Genomic DNA, 14,112 nt, shown 5'->3' with positions numbered 1-14,112 from the left:
ATTAGTTAGAGGATTATTTAGAGATAATTACAACAAAAAAACTCTCGAAATGGACGACCACGTTAAAATAGCTTTCAGTCTAAATCATTGAAATAGATCTAGAAAAGGAATTTATCTCAATCAGCACAAATCACTTCTGTTTTATTATACAAATGATGTGGGCCAATTGAGATACTAGAAATCTCAGTTGTTGAGGTTTCTTTCTCAACATTTATTGTTGTCACATCAATTCAAGTTGAGTGTTGAATTAGAGAGTGTTTTTTGCTAAAAACTCAAGTAATCCTACGTGTCAATTTGACTTTTTCAAGTTGAGTGTTGCATAGGAGATGCTCTTATAATTTGTAAAGATTGTATAGATGTAATATTATTGCTTGTATAAATACATGTAAACCTTGTTTAATAAATATATGAGAAAAAAATTTATCACTATTATTTTCTCTCTTAAAATCCCTCGGCCTCTCTTCATCTCTATAGAGTTCTCGGCTACATCCCTCTCTCTCTCTCTCTCTCTCTCTCTCTCTCTCTCTCTCTCTCTCTCTCTCTCTCTCTCTCTCTCTCTCTCTCTCTCTCTCTCTCTCTCTCTCTCTCTCTCTCTCTCTCTCTCTCTCTCTCTCTCTCTCTCTCTCTCTCTCGTTCTCCCATTCGACTCACCATGCTCAGGTTTTCATATTTCACAATATGGTACCCTTAGAAAGGTATAGAAAGAGATATGTTTGAAATAGAAAGTGTAAAACATTTTGATTCATGGAATAACACAGATATATCATAACACGATTACAATAACTAATGAAGAATTATGATCTTCTCCAATTTATTCTTAACATCCTAACCTTGAACCAGTTTATTCATATTTACTACATAGTAATACTGTGAAACCATGCATTTACCATGTATCCATCACTCAGACCATCTCTTCAATTTGACCTTCAGCTGATAGCATCTCTTGGGCAGGGTTGGACTTGGCTACTGAACTGTGAAGCAGGTCTAGTAGTAATGGGGTGGAAGATGATATTGTTTTATATTTGTAGCAACATACACAAGAGGATTCTGACTTTGGGTCCCAAGGTTCATCGATCCAGCAACCAGAGGTAGTGAACTTCGTTATGGTACCCATTTTTTGGCATATCGGTTCACAGTAGCGGTCCCCTTTTCGTTTGCAATCTTTAGGTCCTAATGCCATTGCAGAATCGGATGGGCAAGGGTTTATTAGCTTCGACGTTCCTATCTCTGCAATGTCAACACAATATAAAACCATAAATACTATTAATATATTTGACTACAAGATTCCAGTTATGGAGCTCTGCCACCTATATAAATGGTTTTAAGTCACGTTTTCTCCTATATCTTAATTTGGAACCTTCACTGTGATAAATCTTTCTTTCAACTCATCCATCAATCTTCCACAACTACTTGTACTTCTTATAAAAATAACTCACCCCTCCAAGTTTCCAGAATTTTTAACCTATTATAATTTCTTAATTTTATTTTAATTTGAGTTTATCAATGCTCTTTTTACCTACGATATATTATGGTAATATATTTTTTTCATCATATTAATCGATTTCGAAACAATTAACCTTTTGTGATGTGTTACACAAGATTGCCCGTGCCCTTTCCTTATGGGCAAGAGTTATACCTAGTCATTTAATATAGAGTTTTTTGAGCTTACCCCATCAAAATTAATTTGTAATTGAGTTTACCCCATTCAGTAATCGGTAATTGAGCTTACCCCCTTGAGTTTAGCTTTTTTGTCAAAACTACTAAGGATATGTTTGGTACGTGATAATAAAACCATAAAGTAAATAATATATAAACAAAATCAATCTTTACTAATCATATTCCCGACCAAATCAAACAATAAAATGAAGTAGAATCTCTACTAGGAATCATATTGAAGAATAGTTGTTCTTGGTAGTCGCAATTATTTCACGTACGCCAAACATAACCTTTGTATTTTTTTCACTAATAGTAAGTCTAAGGGGGTAAACTCAATTACCCATTATTGGAGGGGGTAAACTCAATTACCAATTAGTGACGAGGGGGTAAGCTCAAAAAACCCTTTAATATATTAATATAAAAACCAACAGTAAATGTTGAGTTTTTTAAGTGTTGTATTGAAGAAGTATTTTTAATTGAGTATCTTAATAGTTCCACCTAGGAAAGAGAATCTCAATTCATACTTGACACATTGGATTACTTATGTTTTTCTTGAGTGTTGCATTGGAGATGCTCTAAGTAAGTATTTAGAGTTTATCTAAATACTAATTTGTGATTATCCTAAATAGTAACCGCCCGGGTGTATAATATATCCCAAAAGGTGTTTCGAAGACTGGCCTAAACCCATAATTGATCGAATCATGTCTAACATCGTTCCATTACTCCCACTGGATCCATCATCCATCGGATGTGTTTCTTGGAGTGAGTTGAGAAGCCATTTCACAACTACTTAGATGGTTATCAAATTCTTGACTCAAATTTGCACAACTCCAACCTAATCTGATGGCTTATATTTTCTTGCCAAAGTGATTCTTTATTTCGTTTTGTACTTTGTTTGAACCTTTTCAAACATCTCTGACTTAAACTTTATGACCTGTACGTTTCCATATTTCATAAAATTTTTAGGGTACTGATGCAGCGCGGAGTAGGCAAGAGATTAAAATTATAGAGATCGCTCCTTTATGATTGATTAGATCAAACAAAATTTTATTGAATAAACTAAGCTCCCTTAACATAGAACATAAAAGGCCTATTTATAGGCTTGAAGCCCTAAAATAATAGAAGTCTAAAATTACTAAAACTCTAAAATATCTAGAATCTAAAAACTGGTAAAAACTAAGAAAATAACCAAAACTGGGAAACTACTAAAAACTAGGAAATCTTCTCTAAAGCAACTAATATTTTGAAACTACTAAAACTAAGAAAATATAGAATTCAGAAACTACTAAAACTAGAAAATCTTCCTCTAAGTCATCCAATCCCTGACTTGTCATGATCCCACTTAGCATAAAATACTAATGTTATTTTGTCAGCTGCATCATCCTCCTCGGGTTGGAAAGAATTCGACCTCGAATTTGAATCGTCCATGTCCGAATCATCTTCTGAATATGGTAATAATTGCTTGACATTTAAAACATCCCGATGACATATGACTTGGCAATTTCAGACAATAAGCATTCTATTCAATCTTCTCAAGTATCTCCAGTGGTTTGATTTGCCTTGTTGATAACTTGACATATTCACCTACTGAGAATCTACCTTTAGTTAAAAACGACCAAAACATATTCTCCCTGCTCATACTCCACGTGTACCTCTGGACTTATCCTATAATGATCTCTATTCGGTAAAGTCGCAATTGAAACTTGATTTATTTGATATTGAACATCCTTCATCGGTGGTAAACCGTCAGATTGGTCCTTAGGGAAAACATCCGTGAATTCTTCCAATATTGGGGAAACAGAATATGGAATTACCTAATCTACATTACTACTTTACTTACCAATCATCATATATTCAACATCAGTTTGTTCGACCTCCTCAATGAACAACCCATGAGATAACAAATTTGAAGTGTCACCTTTGTTAGTTGTAGGAACATCAATTTGTACAACCTCCTTAATGAATAACTCACGAGATAACAAATTTGAAGTGTCACCTTTGTTAGTTGTAGGAGGAATCTCTCTACTAGGTAGCAACACAATTTTCTTCACGTCGAATTGAAAACTATAAGTGTTCTTTCTTTGCTTCACTTTTTACGATTTTTCATACATTATCTTAGTGTAGTTACGTGGAAGAAAAGTTGCACGCATATATTTCTTCATCTTCTCCCACAAAGTTACCTTTGATTTCCCTGTTCGGGACCGCATTAACTTGTGTTGCTGCCACCATGCAGCAGCCCTGTCACGAAGTCTAGTAGCCACAAGAGGATTCTGTCTATCCTGAGGTATCCCCTTAAACTCTAGAATATCGTCAACCGCAGTTAGCAAGCCGAGGAATTCTTCAGGTTGACCACGCCTCTGAATTCCGGGATATCAATCTTAAATCTCGTTTCCCATCTTCGAGAACCGTGATTGGTTTGGTTCTTTCTTCCCCGAACGTTCCTAGCAAAAGGATTATGAAAATCATCTTCAGTAGATTCATCATCCCTTACCAAGTGACGATTTGGTGAAGTCAGTTTCCTTTGATGAACAATGTAGGCATCTAACCGATGCGTTAATTCTTTCATCATTCGAGTCATCTGTTGCCGCCATTCGTCAACACCGTCTAATCGTTGATTTATAGCTTCAACTCTTTCTTTAACAATATGCATGGGATCCTCCCTACCTCTAGCAGGTTGTCTTCTCGGTGACATTGTTCAGGATCGACGCAAGCTCTAATACCAACTGATGCAGCGCGTAGTAGGCAAGAGATTAAAAGTATAGAGATCGTTCCTCTATGATTGATTAAATCAAACAAAACTTTATTCAATAAACTAAACTTCCTTAACAATGAACATTAAAGGTCTATTTATAGGCTTGAAACTTTAAAATAATAGAAGTCTAAAATTACTAAAACTCTAAATATCTGGTATCTAGAAACTGCTAAAAACTAAGAAAATAACCAAAACTGGGAAACTGCTAAAAACTAGGAAATCTTCTTTAAAGCAACTAATATTTTGAAACTACTAAAACTAAGAAAATATAGAATTCGGAAACTACCAAAACTTGAAAATCTTCCTCTAGGTCATCCAATCCCTGACTTGTCATGACCCCACTTAGCATAAAATTCTAATGTTATTTTGTCAGCTGCATCAGGTACGTGTTGAAGTAGTTTGCTTTAACTCCTGCATGTACACTTATAGATCTGCATAACCTAGTATGACTCCCAAATACATTACCAGTCCTAATCCTTTTTCTGAAATGGGTAACTTTGTCATTTGGTCCTTAAGACAATATGAACATGTGTCAACCAGACCGAAGGGATAATGCTACAGTTAATGAGTTGAATCTTTTGATTTCATCCGTGAGTATCAATGTTAACGATTTCAGTTTTCTAAGAACCTTTTGTTAATTTAACACTGGTTTAAAACATCTGATGTTTCTTGAAGAACGTAATAACCACTATTAAATTCTAAACTAGATCAGTGTCTAACAGAAGACTTCAGGAACTCATTGCGATTTCGACAAACTTTTGCTATTGAAAAGTCCATCTCTCTTTCAATCAAGCATGTAATTTCCTTGAGTTCTCAGTGAGTCGTACATCCGGTTTTAAACACATGCTGAACAGAGTCTACGATACTTGCTAGATTAACTTCAATGACGAAGATAGTTGAACTGAAATTCGCAATTCCGTTCCTTTTCTCCTCCAGGTACTAAGGGTAGTTTCCCTTTTAATGGCCTAGCCATCTTTTAGAAACATTTACAGTAATGAGAAACAATCTTGGTCATGGACTCAACAACTGCTTTACCTTTTCCTTTTTCAAGAGTTTGTTTATCTACACTGATCCTTTGTCATTTTGAATCTCAAGAACTCTTTCTTAGATTCGTTTTGATTCTGAATCTCAAGAACCTTGTTTTAGATCCGCTATTCTCGTATGTTCTGCTCAGTTGTTCACAACAATCTGAGTGACTCATCCAAGGTTTTATCTATCTTTGTTCAATCAGTATTGAACTATGTGATAGAAAAAATTTGTTGCCATCTTTTAATTAAGGAACACCTGAGTTGTTTCAAATTTCCGAACATATAAATCATATCGAAATTTTAACAACCTTTTAATTCTTCCTCGCTCAAGATGACTTTTAGATTCCCTTTGAGGTCTCGTATCTCTCCATTCACGACTTCTACATGAACTTGTTTCTCAGTTGCCTAATGGTCGTGCACGCATCCATATTTCTTCCAAAGAGAATGTTTCATGGTTTCTTACAAAGGCTTCTTACAGTTTCACCTTATCCCTCATGAGTCAACACTGGGATTGGAGTGTTCTAGGACGTTTTCTTTATTTTGAATCTGAGAACGATTCTCGGATTCCTTTTCCAATCAAGGAAGTTACTTTCATTCAAATCCTTCTCAAGGATCGAACCAAGGTTAGAAAACAATTTTCTACTATGCCATTAAAACTACACTAAAGAAAAAGCAAGGTTTCAAAACTTGTTATCTTTGGAAAAATTCAATTTGAGTTTCTTCAACCGACTCATGGACCCTTAACTCTAATTACAAGACTCAAAGATAGCATATCGTATAAACTTGAAATTAAATTATTAAATCGTGCACACATTTGTGCCTAAAACAAGAATGAAAGGTAAACAACTTTCTATTTTCATACTAGTTTCCGCATTCACATCACGTACATCAACACATGGCCGGCACTGGGCCTAGACAACCCAGGCGGCCGCCTAGGGCCTCCAAATTTAAGGGGCCCCCGATTTATATAACATTATATATATAGATATTATTATTACATGTATTGTGTTGTGCAAACATATATTGAGCTTGTTTGGGTAGTTGAGTTGGTAATGTAGTTGCTTTTAGAACCTAATGACAAGGCTTCGACTCCCATGACTTACATTATTTTTTAGATAATTTTTTCCTTTAAAAAGAGGCACCAAAGTGAAAAAATGTAGATACCAAATAACAAAGCATACTCAAATCTAATTTCAAAGAGTAATTTGGTAAAACCAATTAAAGTTAGAGTGTTTAAAATACCCTAATTAATTAAAAAATTAAGAGACTCATAACATTAAAATTGATTAACTAGTAACTACTCGTGGAAGCCTAAGAGACACCTCAATATAAGAACAAAAATCAAGTTAAATACATATTATGATAATTTAGTTTCTTCTCTTTCTAATTTTTCTTCAAACATCAATCTCAAATTTCTATTTCATTCTGGTTTATCACACAAATTACACTGAGGTAAGATTTTTGTTCATTTAATTTTTCTTTGTATCTCATTTAGATTGTTATGGTTCCAAGAAAATATTTATGTAGCTCTAGAAAAAGAAAGAAAAATAAATTAGATCAAGATTTAGTTAAATCACAAGCGAGAGTTATGGATAAATTCGTGAAGAAAAAACAATTGGAGAGTAGTAACTCATATGAAGTGTTGGTTGATGATGATAACGTGATTGATGATGAGAATGTGAGTGTGATTAGTGATTTTGCATCGAAAAATGCAAGAAGAGTGGTGTTTAAGTAGTATTTGTTTTATGTATAATTTTAACAACTATAAGTTTCACTAAAATAATGTCGACATTTCTATTTTTTTCGACTTAAAGTGTAGGGGCCCCGTTGGAACGTTCGCCTAGGGCCCCCCAAAAATCAGGGTCGGTACTGCATCCACATAATATAATAAACAATTATGCATGCATGATTAACTCCGGGAGATACTTTGTTGACATCCTTCTACAAAACGGGCCTAATGTCTTATTTCGATAAATTTTGGCTAATGCCACGTTTTGGTTGTATCCTTTCCAAAATCATCTTTAGGAAAAACTCCGATTGGGCCTTCGGGTGGGCTGGGTCAACTTCGGAAAAATATGTGTGGAATCGATAGAAAAATTAGATTTTAGACGGAAAAACTCCCACTTGGTTCAAGGCCCAAAATCTCGGCCCGTGGTCCGAGAGCAATTCTTGGAATGGCCCGAGACAAGGCCTAGTCAAGGCCCAAGACCGCTTGGTCAAGGCCCATGGGTTTATCTGGGCCAAGGACATGCCTTGGAATGGGCCAACATGCTCTTCCCCGAGCTAGGCTCTCCTTGGTATGGTCCAGAAAAGTTTTGCCCCTTGATGTTGGGATGCGTCTCATCCCCATGCTGAAACGCTGGCCACTGGAAATCTTTTTCAAACTCCAATTTTGAAATAAATTTGAATAACCTTTAAATATAATTCGAAACTAAACAAATTGATGGCTGAAATTCCTTTCAGACTCACCCATTTATGTAAACAAGTGTAGATTTAGTCTGAAACTTAGCCAAAATTAGCTTCGTGCAAGAGGCTCTAATACCACTGTTGGGTTATGGTGTCTCCTAGTGTTCTAAGCGTAATCTAAAACATCTAATGTCTAACACTAGCATTCCCAAGATCTCATGCATAAGCTAAAGATGAACTAGGCGGTCAAAAGATTTACCTGAATTGTTAATTCTCACAGACTAAATTGACTACTTTGGTTCGAATATCGAGAGCTCCAACAGTTAGACGAAAAACGCCTTTTTTTAAGACTAGACAGACAGGCGGAACTATTCTCTCTCTTTCTCTACTTGATTTTTGTAGAGACGGAGATCTCTTTAAGAATTTTCTACACCTGTTTATGTTTTAAAGAGGTCTTTAAATAGAATCCTAGAATTAAGAATCTCATTCAGACAAGGATTCCTTAATGGCCACACAAATAGATATCTGAGTCCTATTCAGATTGGGATTCCCAGCTGAGTGAACCATTTGGGAAACCCTAATAGGGTGGCCGGCCAGATCGGCCACTTCTAGGACTTGGTCTGGCCGACCCCTATAGCATGGTCGTCCATGCCTTGGTCGGGCCTTTTGGTCGGCCCCTTACCCTTTTGTCTTGGGGTTTTGCTACCTTTGTCTATGGTTTTTTAGACATAGTAATGGATCTATCCACACTTATATGTCTCATCCCGTAGTCATATCTTTCGATCAAATCAACACTCTTTGGTGTAAACCGATGTAGGATCCGGACGAGTTTAGTCGCGAATCATCCGAGTGATTCGACGATCGTAGTTGGTTTCTAGCTAAATATTACAATCCCTAAATCGTCCGGACTTTGATGATCTTCTTTAGAAATTGTTCTATCTAACAAATTGATCGCATTGTCACCTTGGTCGAAGGACATCTCCTTCACTCTTACCAAATCAAGACTCAAGTTGGGTAGATCTCATCTTTTATCCACCTTCCCCTTTACCTAAGGTAGTACGGGGCTCAAGAGGTCGAGCTGTTTCCGCAATTATTCCGCGACACGGAATAGACTCTTACTAGAGATATTTCAGTTTTTCTCTTGGTTTATCCCTTAAGCCATGGTTTAAGGCACCTATGAAACTCTTGCCAACCTCCCTTGTCAGGGCTCAGGTAGCGAGGTTCTGTCGGCTCGACATTCCTGATGGGTTTTTACGAAGGTCGTCTCGTACTTATTTTTTACCAATCAGTTGATTTCTTGACTCGGTCAAAGCTGACTAATATTTAGCTCAGTATAATGCTTTTGATTTCGACAAGTACTACAGGTCCCCCAGAAAATAAGATCACACCAACGAATCCGAGTCCAACAATCTCTATTCACTATATCCCTAAAACTATCAAAGTAATGGATGTTATCAACTCACATAAAGTTCAATGTAATAATTAGTGTTTATCCACATGAGCCTTAGGTGTTGTTTGGCAACCAAAAGTAGAAGTCATTTTACTTGTAGTAGAAGTTCTTTTGCTTTAAAAAAGTAAAAAGTTTCAAAAGTATATTTGGCAAAAATGTTACTTATAAGTAAAAAAGTCAAAAAGTTAGTTTGGTAACTCAATTTACTTTTTATAATTTTACTTTTCTTTCTCATAGAAATATTGATTTTAATTGAATTTGTTTATGATTTCCACGATTACTCTCGTATACGAAGTAGTGGTGATATTGGTGGTAGTGGTGGTGCCATGAAGGTATGGTTATGGGGTGTGGTGGTTGTTGAGGTTTGATGGTGGTGGTGGTAGTGGTATGATGGTGGCAGCGGTGGTGACTGTGGTGGAGGTATGGGTGGTGGTGGAGGTATGATGGTGGTGCTGGTGGTGGAAGTATGGTGGTGGTGGAAGTATGGTGGTGGTGGATAAGGTATGCGGGTGATACTGACGAAGTTATGGTGGTGGTGGTATGGTGATGGTGGTAAAGGTGGTGGATAAGATATATAGGTGGTAATGATGAAGGTATGGTGGTCGTGGCGGCGGCGGGGAAGGTACGGTGGTGGTGGTGGTGGAGGTACCGTGGTGGTGGTGGAGCTACGAGGTGATTGTTGTCGAGGTATGGTGGTGGTGGTACGAAGGTGGTGGTTAAGGTACGGTGGTGGTAGTTGAGGTAGGGTGGTGGGGGAGGTGCCATGCTTGTTGTGGTGGTGGTGGGGGTAGAATGGTATGGTAGAAGTTTAGGTGTGGTAGTGGAACGGAGATAGACAAAAAAAAATCGTCAAGTAAGAATCATGCATGTCTCAAAAAAAAGTTACTTTACTTTAAAGTAAAAAGCTAAAAATTTTAAATTTAAAAGAAAGTTAAATTTTAACTTTAAAAGAAAGTCAAATTTTAATTTAAATGAAGTCGGTAATTTTTCCGTACCAAACTAACTTTTCGACTTTTCTACTTAAATAAGCAAAAATGTAACTTATCTTAGTGTTGCTAACAACAACTTAACCTCCTCTATTATTATAAGTTGTTGATGTAGAACGCAGCGGAAATAAAGAAGACGATAAAATATACGAAAAACAATTAAAAGAAAGATTAAAATAACTCTCAAACTGATAAACTTTATTAAACTCAAGGGGGTTTTCTCTTCAATCTGAATATAATGGACAAACTAGATATCCTTTTATAGGATTCTGGACTTTTCTAGATAGACTTGAATTAGACTTTCTCAAATAATTAAAATACTGCAACTTCCTAAATAACTAGACTCAAATCTGAACCTTTCCAATTATTGGAAATACTAAAATAACATAATTTCCTAAACCTAAATTCTCTAATAATCATACTAAAATTGGGACTTCCTAAAACTACTCTTCATGGTCGGATGGCCCATGGCCCGGTTTGGTCATGGAAAAAGTCTCCACGCCGCCCCTGTATCAACATCCTCTTCTCCTAAGAGGTTCGTCCCGAACCGTTTGATGAAGAAAAGTGGGATGTACCCGCATAAGATGAATTATGCCATAGCGATCCTTAATTCCCATTTTGCACGAAAGGTGCATGAAATCCAAAGGTTAGAAAAAGGGACCAACTCACTAACGATAAACTGAAACCCATGATGCGATGATTTTCGCAAAAACGATAGTAGGGAATGAACATCCAATAAATTTCGACATCTTCCATCATCTTGTAGTTTCATGAAGAAGAGTTCAGATACCATATTGTTCTTAATGAAGATTCGAACCTTGATATTCATCTCCTAAGCCATCACGATTCCTGCCTCTCCTCGTTTAATAAGAATTGGAATACTCGTAACGACGTTTGGACCATAATAATCAAATCTTTCTTCGGTTCTGTCTACACAATAAGAGTTAGGTTGTGTTTTTGAATAAGCTCCAAAGCTACCACAACCCCGCCCTTTAACTTTTACGGTACAACCTAAAAAATTATTGGTGTCGGTCAACGCTTCAATTGCACCTCCAGAATTATACAGATCAAACAAATCGGTCGGGGTAAAGGAACCCACTTGATTGTATTCTCTGATTGGAGATACAATATAAATTTTCCATTGTAGAGCACCTAAAGAAACTTCCGCCGTTTTGTTTGTCGGTACTATAGATAGTAACCCTGAAATTAAAGCATAAACTGCACTATCTCCAGTCCTGTTATCACCTGCAATCTCTTTGAGGAATTCAACATTGCTAGGATTGACAGAACCATAAAGTGTTTTTAACTTTGATTTGTTAACTAGGTCTTCAAGAGGTTCCTGTTTCGTTTGCCAACTTCCTGCTCCTTTATAGTTAAAATTACCCACAACTCCTACTAACTTGTTCAAGTTCCAAATCCTGATCAAATTCTTGCTATCCATGATAGGATCTTCGAACAAACAATCACGAGTAGATTGAGTTGCATATCTAGTTCTTAGAACAGATCCATCTGCTTCCAAGGTTACTGCCAAATCACCCATTAGGTTGGGTTCTGATTGAGTATACCCCGTCAAAGAAAGATCAATCAGTGTGTCCTCTAATCGTTCGGAAATAGGAGGTGGATTTTGAGATTCTTCATCGTTCCTGCAATCCACGTCACTCGGCTCGTCTTTAACATGTTCATCGAGAACCATTGGTGTCTCTTGGTGCTTTTCTTTCTCTCCACTCTGATCAGATTCCAAAAGCACAAAAATCTCATTCTCACATTTGTAGTAGAGGTTATCTGTACTGTTATCAGTAATAACTTTTGCATCCCTAACAGAAGAATAATGACTCGAGAAAGTCTCGTGTAAAGCATAATCAGTAACATCAGAAGTCAAATCCCCTACAAAATTTATGAAATCAGCATTACTATCTTGACGCTTCACTCCCGAACCAAAAGATGTCCAATTCATTCTAAAAGTCTGCTCAGCAGTAGGCATCAATGACCCATTATAAGTCTGAAAATTCCTCTCTGCTGCAGCATGACTTACAAACTCAACAAACCCATAACATTCATATTGACCCGTTTGCTTATTACGAATTACTTTTACATTAACAACCTCCCTTGTATTAGCAAAACATCCATGAATATATCTCTCATCCATCCAAGGTTGCAAATCGCTGATTAAAAGAGTTCGAACCTCATCGGCACTAGTTGGTTGAGGGTCTAGATACGATTGTTGTTGTTGTTGAGGCATCATGTAAGGTTGAGTTTGTTGTGGTGGTTGGTGTTGGTTCCAAGCAGGAGGTGGAGCTTGATATGGGTGAGGTTGCATCATAGCCCATTGTTGTTGTTGTTGTTGTTGTTCCTCATTAGAAACTTGTGGATGGTTATAAGAGTATGAGAGGGTAGGTTGAGGTAAAAGAGCAATGGGGGGACTTACATAACTGAGATTGGAAGTTAAATTTTGATTAGGTGGTGGTGTTTGACACCATAATGTTGTGGGGGAAGCATGAATCGGTTGGTGGAAGTGGGAGAAGGTGAGGTAGTTGTTGCCTATAGTTGGGTTTGGAATATTAGTTATGTAAAACCCATGGGTGTCTAAAGAATTCAGGTTATAACATTCACGACTAGGGTTTTCGTATGGGTGGGGAAGTGGACTAGGGTTTAGTGAAGGTGTAGGGTAATGGCTTTGTGTCAAACAATAAGGGTAATACGGTGGTGGTGGCGGATATGGTGGTGGAGAATAAGGTGGTGGTCGTGTCGGCACGGGATTTGTGAAAAAACGGGTTTGATTTGGTTGTTCTAAAGAATAGTAAGAAGATGGAGGGGAAGGACGAAAATATGACTTACTTGCTTCGTCTCCGGGTTCCCAATCATACGAACATGTCGAATTCTTCTTTGGATTATGATGTTCATCAATTTTTTGTTTGTCTTCGTAGTAATATTTTGAATAGTCCCGTTCGCATTCAAAATCACCCATATTTGACTCATCAAAATTTTCTTCCTCATAGTAGGGGAAGTTGTCTTCTTGTCGATCATTGAAATAAAAATCTTGGTAAGACAAATCATCGTCCTCGTAATGCGATTGATCTTCAAAACAACTTTCATCACTATAGGATGAAGAATCCATTGATATAAGAACTAACCTTCACGATAATATTAAAAAAAAAATCCAGAATTTTGATGGCTCTGAATACCACTTGATGTAGAACGCAGCGGAAATAAAGAAGACGATAAAATGCCGATCATCAAGTTCTAGAGTGTCCTCTTGAGATATCTCTAATTGTCCAACTCATCAATATTTCATTTTCAACCAATAGAAATCGAGTCTTCTATATTTTCTAAAATAACTAATTATTTATTGACAAAAATAACTATGCCACATAAGTAAATAAGATAAGTTTCGAGTGTTGCATTGGAGACAAAAAAAAAATTGAGGATCTCTATTAAGGCCATCTAAGAGTGAAAATCTCAATTGAAACTTGACACATAGGATGAATAGAGATTTTTATGAGTTTTGCATTGGAGATGCTCTTAAAAATCTTAATTTTGAAAGAAAATTTATACAAATTAGGGAAGTTTTATTTGAGATGATGTTATGCCAACTATAGAGAAACATTATTTACTGAGTTTGGATTCATCTATGATGTTATATGATTTTCACTCGTAATTTATTGAGATATGCTAGAGTTACAAAGGATTCTGACAAAAGAAAGTTCCGGGCTGATGTGGCGGTTGTGATATTCATCTCTCAACGGCCTAGATTTGGTCAAAGTTTCAAACCACAACATCAGCTGGGAATTGTCAAAATCTTTTGTAACTTTAGCGTTTCCCTAATTTATTTCAAAT

This window comes from Eschscholzia californica, unplaced genomic scaffold (genome assembly GCF_041429995.1).
Source record: "Eschscholzia californica isolate CP2 unplaced genomic scaffold, dmEscCali1.0.p SCAF_1, whole genome shotgun sequence".
Lineage (NCBI taxonomy): Eukaryota > Viridiplantae > Streptophyta > Magnoliopsida > Ranunculales > Papaveraceae > Eschscholzia > Eschscholzia californica.
Note: the sequence above shows the minus strand (reverse complement) of the source record.